The 7,233-nt window shown below is 49.5% G+C and overlaps 1 long non-coding RNA gene across 1 annotated transcript; it reads right to left on the minus strand.

Annotated features, from left to right (window-relative positions):
- On the minus strand, positions 1 to 6,386 carry LOC141041780 (uncharacterized). Its single transcript, XR_012203317.1, has 2 exons — positions 5,495 to 6,386; positions 1 to 605 (listed from the first exon to the last, which is right to left on the minus strand). It is a non-coding gene; the product is annotated as an uncharacterized lncRNA (long non-coding RNA).
- Positions 6,387 to 7,233: the final 847 nt, after the last annotated feature.

A 7,233-nucleotide genomic window follows, 5' to 3' on the forward strand; every position in this document is an offset into this window, starting at 1 on the left:
TGCATCTAAAGATATTAATTTAGTATTGTGAATGTTGATATTTTTTCATACAAACTTTGTCAACTTTTACAAAATTTGACTTAAGACAACTCTTACATGCGGAGTAAAAAGAATCAAAGGGAGTATATACATAGATAATAGAGGGCTGTCAAGGTGACCAACCCAGTAATAATATCTCAACTTCATCGAATGAACAGTATAGAATAGTGTATGTGCACAAATCCAAAACAACAGAAATAAGGGGAACTCCATGATACAGGTTTCTATGTAATTTACAACGTATTTTTACAACCTTTCATGTTCGTCAATGGCATATTTCTTTAAACAGAGATAAAAGATTTGTCTAATCGATTAATTAAGAAGAATAGAATTGTCTGGTTAATTAACGAAAAACCGGATGAAAACCGAAACAAACAGGCCCGGTGTAGCTACCTTCGTTCAATGGATCGTTGATTGATCAGATTTCAATGGGGTTAGGACATTGCATAGCTCTCTGCATGTCTTGATGATCAGAACTTGACATGATTGCAGGCGGAGCCAGGGGCGAAGTAGCTGGCGAAGTTTCATTTTCTTTTTCCGGCCAATATCCTCTAGGCCTGGGTTAGCTGTGGATGATTTGTAAAATGAGTAGTCATCGATCTTACAATAGAGGAGTGTGTGTATAGCGAAACCCTCAGGATAATAACCATATTCATGTATGTATTGCATGCATAATTTTGCTTTAATTTGGCACACGTCCTAAAACGATAAAGATCTTATTTCACACTTCATATAGGGTAATTATGTACTATATACCAACATTGCTTGTTTCCGTCTGTGTTCCCTTCGTCATTCACGACTCATTATATGGCTTATTAAAATTCAGAGTAGGACACCCTCCACGAGTAGCCAGCAATGTCCAATCTCCAATGCAATGAGTGGTTCAGTGTCTGACGTATGTGTATGACCGTAGACTCGAGGGTCAAGACCCATCAAGCTGTGGCGATTGATTCATCAAACAAGATTGAAGGAGCTAGTAACCACTTACCAGTGGCGTGCTCTAAGCCCCAATGCCCCACACCACATTAGGATGTCACCTACCAGTGGCGTGACTTTGGTTCTACGTACGTGCCACTAGTAACTGCTCCAGGATTTAGAAAATAGATCATATTATAGTATATTAAAGGGATAAGTATATTTTTCATCCCTTAATTTTCTCCAAAGTATAGAAATGGTCCTTCAACTCTAAAACCAGCAAACCTTGGTCCCTCAACTTCTCAAACCGGATAAGTTTAGTCTCTCATACCGCTTTGTGTGGTTTTGTTGATGACGTGGCATGTTTTTCTTGGCATTTTATCAAACACATGTCATGCGCTTGTTATATTTTTGGACGGTGGCGTCGAGGGCCGCACAGCAGGTCTACGGCGTGCCCTTCTTCGACACCGAGGCCATGCCCAGCAGCCCGCCCAACGTCCTGGTGCCTCTGATGAGCGGTTTTGCGCAGCAGCCTAAAAGAAGAAGCGTTGCAGTTTGTGGCCGTCACCACTCGAGGGTCATCAGTGCGTCCTGGGGTGAGCGAAGGATGTCCATGGGCGACCTCGTGCACGGCCCTACCGGCTGATGCGGATGAATCCACGCCCAGGCTCAACTCCGATACCCCGTCTCCGTGCACACTGTCAATCCAGGTTGCTTAAGGACATGGCGAGGTGCTTCTCAAGCTCCGGTTGTACGCGGCGGAGGCACGAGCTCCTCTCCCGGTGAGAGTCAAGGCGTTTTCCAATCCGGCAAAAATCCATCTAGTACGTATCTAGCTAGTCTCCTGTGAATCGGTCCAGCAGCTCTACTGTACGTGTGTATTGTCTTCTGGTGGAACCCAAGCCAGCTTTGGTGCGTGTACATACCCATATGCAATCTCATAGAGCACGCCTGAGCCCAGCCGGCCGCCGCCTCCTGACGAGCTGCCGAGGAGGTGCTGCTGCTGCAGCACAACGCCCTCTGGGCGGCACCCGTATGTTGTCGCAAGTTCCTACAGGCTACAGGAGGTGTGGCTCGCTCGATGACAGTGGCCACGGTGAGTTTGTGGATACTGATGTGGCGGTCAAACCTGTGTGACATGGCGGTCAAACTTACGTGACATGTCTAGTTTTAGTTAAAACCATGTCCACATCAGCACCAAACCACCCTAAATGATAGGAAGGACTAAATTTATCCGGTTTCGAAAGTTGAGGGACTAGGATTTGCTGGTTTTAAAATTGAGGGATCATTTGTAGACTTTCGAAATAGTTGAGGAACGAAAAATATACTTATCCTTAAATTAAATACATTTTATATTTTTAGTGTTTTGGATCATAGAGTGTCACCGAGAGACGTCTGCTTTATTTGGAGGGGGGCGAGTGGCGAATCTGAATGGTTGCACACCAGAAATGCGCCCTACCCTGGTTTGGCCCTCTTTGAATAGGTAACACCCTACTCCTGCTTGCTTTGGATTGTATTGCTTGAGTGCTCGAGAGGCCAAGGTGGAAGAGGGGGTTAGGTGAAAACTCAAGCCCTAGATGGCTCTAGAACGTATTGGGTGCCGCTTGAGAGGGCCCTATCTCGCCTAATATACCTGGTCGAGATAAGGTTACATGGTCCGGGTCGGACAAAAGGTGGGCTTGCACTGCTGCGTCAAGTCAGACCATCTGTTGCGCCTATAGACTAAGAGCATCTCCAGCCGCGCCCCCAACAGCCCCCCAGGCCACTTTTTCGGCGCCGGCGCCAAAAAAACGCCCCAGTCGCGCCCCCGGGATGCCGAAAAGTGCCGGTTCGGCCCTTTTTGGGCCCGGCGGTTGCAGGCCGAACCCGGCGAACTGGGGGCGATCGGGGGGCTCCGGCGCAAGGGAAAAGCGCGGCTGGCCCACACCGTCAGGTGAAAAGTCAAGTTTTTCTTCCCCGACTCACCTCCCACCCCCCGCGCCCTCGGCCGCCACTAGCTGTATTCCGGCGCCGCCCGTCGCCCTTCACCGCTAGATAGCCAATCCCCGCCGGAAAAATAGCAGAGGTTCGTCGAGGTAGCCCCTCCACCAGCAGCTGGGCGTTTCCGGCCGCCGTTTCCGGCCGCAGATGGGCAGTTTATCGGTGGGGTACACGCCCACCGGGCGCAAGGTGTTCGGCGATTTGCCTGCCTCGGCGATGGACTCGGATGACGAGGAAGCGCTTGCCGCACTGCTGGAGGAGGAAGCCGAGGCCGACGTCCAGGAAGAAGAGCATCTCATGGTGCTCGCCGCCCTCGCCCAGCTGCTGGCGAGCAATGAAAAGCCGCGGCGAGGTGGCTCGGCGCCGGGGCGGGTGAAAGCAAAGAACCGGCATCGTCTCGAAGGCTACTGCATGCTCTACTCCGACTACTTCATCGATGCTCCACTTCACAGCGACAAAACATTTCGGCACCGTTATCGGATGAGCCGAAAGCTATTCCTCAGGATTGTGAATTCCGTCTGAGAGTTCGACAGCTACTTCAAGTGCAAGATGGATTGCACCGGCAAACTTGGATTCACCTCGATCCAGAAGTGCACGACAGCGATGAGGATGCTTGCATATGGAGCTCCCGGTGATTCACTCGACGACTATGGGTGCATGGCCGAGTCCACCAGCATTGAGTGTTTCTACAAGTTCTGTCGGGCAGTGGTGGCAGTGTTTGGACCGCAATACTTGATAACACCCAATGCGGAAGACACTGCTCGGATCCTAGCACAGAATGCTGCAAGAGGATTTCCTGGGATGCTTGGAAGCATCGATTGCATGCATTGAAAATGGAAGAACTGCCCATTTGCTTGGTAGGGAATGTACAAAGGCGCCAAAGGCGGTTGCAGTGTGGTACTTGAGGCGGTGGCCACACAGGACCTCTGAATTTGGCACTCCTTCTTTGGTATGCCAGGAACTCACAATGACATCAACGTGCTGCAGTGCTCCCCTGTCTTTGCCAAGCTTGTTGAAGGTCATTCTCCTCTGGTGAACTTCGAGGTCAATGGGCAGCACTACAACAAGGGGTACTACCTAGCTGATGGCATCTATCCGAGATGGTCTACATTTGTGAAGACTATCTCAAACGCTGTGCCAGGAGGCAAGAAGTCCCACTTTGCCAAGGTGCAGGAGGCTTGCCGGAAGAATGTCGAGCGGGCATTTGGTGTGCTCAAATCTCGATTTGCTATTGTCCGGTACCCTGCTCAGACCTGGTCGAAAGATCAAATGTGGGAGATCATGACTTGCTGTGTCATCGTGCACAACATGACCATCGAGAGCGAGCAAGAAGAGCCAGTGTTTGATACTTAACCATACTACACGCAGGGTTCTCTAGCCGAAGTTGATCACCAGCTACCGGCAACCTGGACTGCCTACCTCAGTATGCGTCAGGAGATCCGAGACCCACAGGTAAATCATCAACTGCAGCAGGATCTGGGTGGATCACCTATGGAGGCTCAAGGGCGAAGCCGGGCGCGAAGTGTGATGAGTTTTTATTTATTGAACTATATAATTTGTATTGAACGATTTGTTGTTGCACTATTTTGTTGAAGTATTTGATTTTCTGTGATGAACTATGTGATAAAAATATATTTATGTTGATAATTAAACGCCGAACCACGACGAACCACGCCGAATATGGGCCTATTCTCGCCTATATGAGTCCTTTATTCGCCGAAAGTGGACCGAAAAATGGGACAATATCGACACCTGGGGGCGACGGCTGGATGCCCAACCGCCCCAGCGCCGATTGTATTGCCGACTCGTCCCAGGGGGCCATTTTTATGCGTCTTGGAGGGGCCAACGGCCTCTAACGTTGCCTTGCCTCCCTACATGCTACGATAGCCGGCTGGCTCCTCTCGGTTTGCTCGGAGATGAGGTGGCCAACACTTTGCCTGCTTGGTAGTACATGGGTGTCATATCTTAGGCAAGCACATTTACACCTCCCCTAGTGGGTTTTGGTTATTAATTACAAAATAATTAAGGCATCAGTGCATTTATTGAGTACGGCTCGTGCATGAAGCTTAACATGGATGTTACATCCCTGAAGGTTTGATTTAACCGAAGGATTTCAACCCCTAGAATGTTGAGGAAAACATTGAGCTCTTCGGTCTACCAGTGAAGAATCAGAAGTTGTGGAGTATAATTTATTTTCTTGTTTCTCTAATTCTTCATTGAATCATAGGACAAACCGTAAAATTAAGAGAGGTCAAAGTGTGAAGCAAGATTGTAAGTGCTCAATGTGCTCAGTCAGAACCCATTACTCAGAGAGGGAAAACTTTAAAATCCCGTTCAAAGTGATCTAACTAGCTTGGGTGACTAAGTCAATGCATCTGAGGAATCAGTGCAGTTCTTTGGTGTCTCTTAGGTAATTTACTTTCCCTCTGAAGTTAGGGAACTCAATCTTTTATATGAAAGAACGCATAATCAGTGCAGCTCTTTATATTGAATGTAGCGGCATCCGAGATTCCGAGTACCCGTGAGAGATGGTCAAACTCAAACATGGAATGAAACGTACCTGTCGGAGCTTATCTCCAGCAACCACTTGGAGATCACAAAGATCCTACAGTCAGCCCCATCATTTGAAGATCAGCCCCATCATTTGAAGATCAGGCATGGACGTGGGGAAGCTGGCCGAGGAAGCCATGCACAGCTGTGGCCGCGCGACGGCAGGGTGCCGGGGACGGCCACGCGCGCTGCTGACGAAACTCGAGGCACGACTGCTGGGTGCGTTGGCGGCTGGTGGCCGAGCTCCACCCGCGCGCCGAGCTCCAGCAGCTGGTGGCCCTGCTCCCCGGCGTCCGTGGGCTCGTGCTGGAGCTCATTCTCCGGGATGCAGTCCAGGCCTCCAGGGGCACAGTGGCAACGGAGACACCAGCAGCAGATGCGACAACGCCGGAGGCCGGCCGTGGACGCGGAGGCACCGGATGTGAACGCGACGACGCCGTATGCGGAGGCGGAGACACCAGCAGCAGATGCGATGACGCCGGAGTTCGGCCGTGGAAGCGAAGGCGTCGGATACGGACGCGACGACGCCGGATACGAAAGCGACGACACCGGATGCGCCGGCCGTGGACAAAGCGACGCTGGAGGCGGATGCGGAGATGCCGGAGACGCCGGCCTCCATCTCCTGAAATCTCCGCCGCCGTGGAGTTGGAACCGGAGGAAGGGGATAAAGGCTAGCGTTGCGTGCGGGGCTAGTTCGGTCCAAAAGCGCCCAAAGTAGCTAATACGCACTACATATTGGAATATGGGCAAAAAAGTTATGCGCACTACATAAAGGAACGGAGGGAGTATGCTGAAGAAGCAAAACCAATAACTCTAGTCGACTGCGGCACCTCGACTAGTTGGCCTTCTCAACTGCAATAAGTCTGGCACAGATTCACGGCAAGAATCCATCCGCCCTGGTCTAATCAAGCGACGTTTGCACAAGCCGCCATGCATGCATGCCTCTGGCTCTCTGCCCGCATTCTACCCATTCTATCCTCCTCTCCTGCGTCAGAGGCGGAGACAGGATTTGAGCATAGGGGGGCCAGATGGCAATGAAGGCAAAAATTTTTTTGTGCCTCACATACTACCTAATAGTTTTATATTGAAGTAGCATTCGCATTTAGCTTTGTGCCTAGACAAAAAAAATTCTTGTAGCTGGAGCATGGTTAATGTTGGTCAACAATTCCATATACGCGCCAAGAAGTCGAAGGTGATAGTGAAATGCCAATGCTAGAAAACATTGTCATACGAAAATTTAAGATATACTAACTAGAATAATCTTGTATTATCAAATGGTTGGCTTTTAGTTTGCCTTTATATAGGTTTGAATGGCAAATCGTCATTGATTGTATTAGGAAATTTTATTGTTTAGTTAGCAAAAATTAATCAATGTAGGCAGAACACATACCTAGAATTAAATCCAGCCCCTCCGTATCCCCTATACCGCTAGGTCGAATTAGATCGTCTGGTCGAAGTTCGCAGGGACGCAACAACCATCACTGTTTGTGAATGCCCGGCGAAGCATTGACGGATCCGAGCTTTCGAGCGACTGCAGGTGCCTATACCCTAGTGAGCGACGCATAAATCACACAACCAAAATAACTAAAATCTGATGTAGAAGTTCAATATGATACAAGATGAGAATTGAGTGAGATTAGCAGATGGTGTGATATGTTTACCTCGGCTAGTTCGTTGGCTGCAGCCAGAATAATTGTGAGTGAAGCAGCCTGTGTCGCCATCGTCGTATGAATCAGATCTTATTAAGAG

This window comes from Aegilops tauschii, chromosome 2 (genome assembly GCF_002575655.3).
Source record: "Aegilops tauschii subsp. strangulata cultivar AL8/78 chromosome 2, Aet v6.0, whole genome shotgun sequence".
NCBI classification, from domain to species: Eukaryota; Viridiplantae; Streptophyta; class Magnoliopsida; order Poales; family Poaceae; genus Aegilops; species Aegilops tauschii.